This window comes from Taeniopygia guttata, chromosome 2 (assembly GCF_048771995.1).
Source record: "Taeniopygia guttata chromosome 2, bTaeGut7.mat, whole genome shotgun sequence".
NCBI classification, from domain to species: domain Eukaryota; kingdom Metazoa; phylum Chordata; class Aves; order Passeriformes; family Estrildidae; genus Taeniopygia; species Taeniopygia guttata.
In genome coordinates, this window is record NC_133026.1 from 42,545,046 (window position 1) to 42,545,793 (window position 748).

The window sequence follows — 748 nt, forward strand, 5'->3', positions numbered from 1 at the left end:
GCTGCCTGCAAGTGCTCGGGCTTTGCTGAAGCCCTGTCGAGCAGGGCTTGGCTGCCTCAGGATGGGACAGTGACACTCCAACTAATTCTGGCTGCAGACAGGAGAGAGGATCTGCCACAGCTGGAGAAGGCCTTTCACAGCTGCCACTGCCCATGAGGGGCCCTTCCAGCAGCAGGTGCCAATCCAGTTAGGGGCAGTGAGGGAAAGCACAGAGGTGCCTCAGGGATGTGCTGCAGCTATGCTGCACCCTTGTCCTCCTGCCACACTTGACTGCAGGAGCTTTTTGCATTTCCACCTTCTGCTGCTGGGGGCAAAGACTTGCTGGTTTGAGGTGTCACCACTTGTATTTGGCTGGTGCAAACTGTGTGTGTTTACTGGTGCCAGATGACGCTGCAGCCCTCAGGTAAGCCCTGCTGTGACACAGTGCAGTCCTGCTCCAGTCAAGCACTGCCAGGTCCTCAGGAAAGGGTGTTTGTCTGAGCCTGGTGTGGCTTATGTGGTGTCACACGTGTCTCCAGGTGCCAGAGTGCAGTTTATGACTTGCAGGGTGGTGCAAGGCCATACAGCCTTTGCTCTTCAACCACAGCCAGTACAGGATCCCAGTCTCACTGTTCAATGCCAAGGGAGTGGTACTGATGCCCAAAACACAGCAAGACACCTGTTGCTGTTGACCTCGTTTCAGGGAGATGAGACACACTCTTCAGGAGCAAAAAAAGCTAAAGCTTTTGTTTTACATCCCTTTATATAG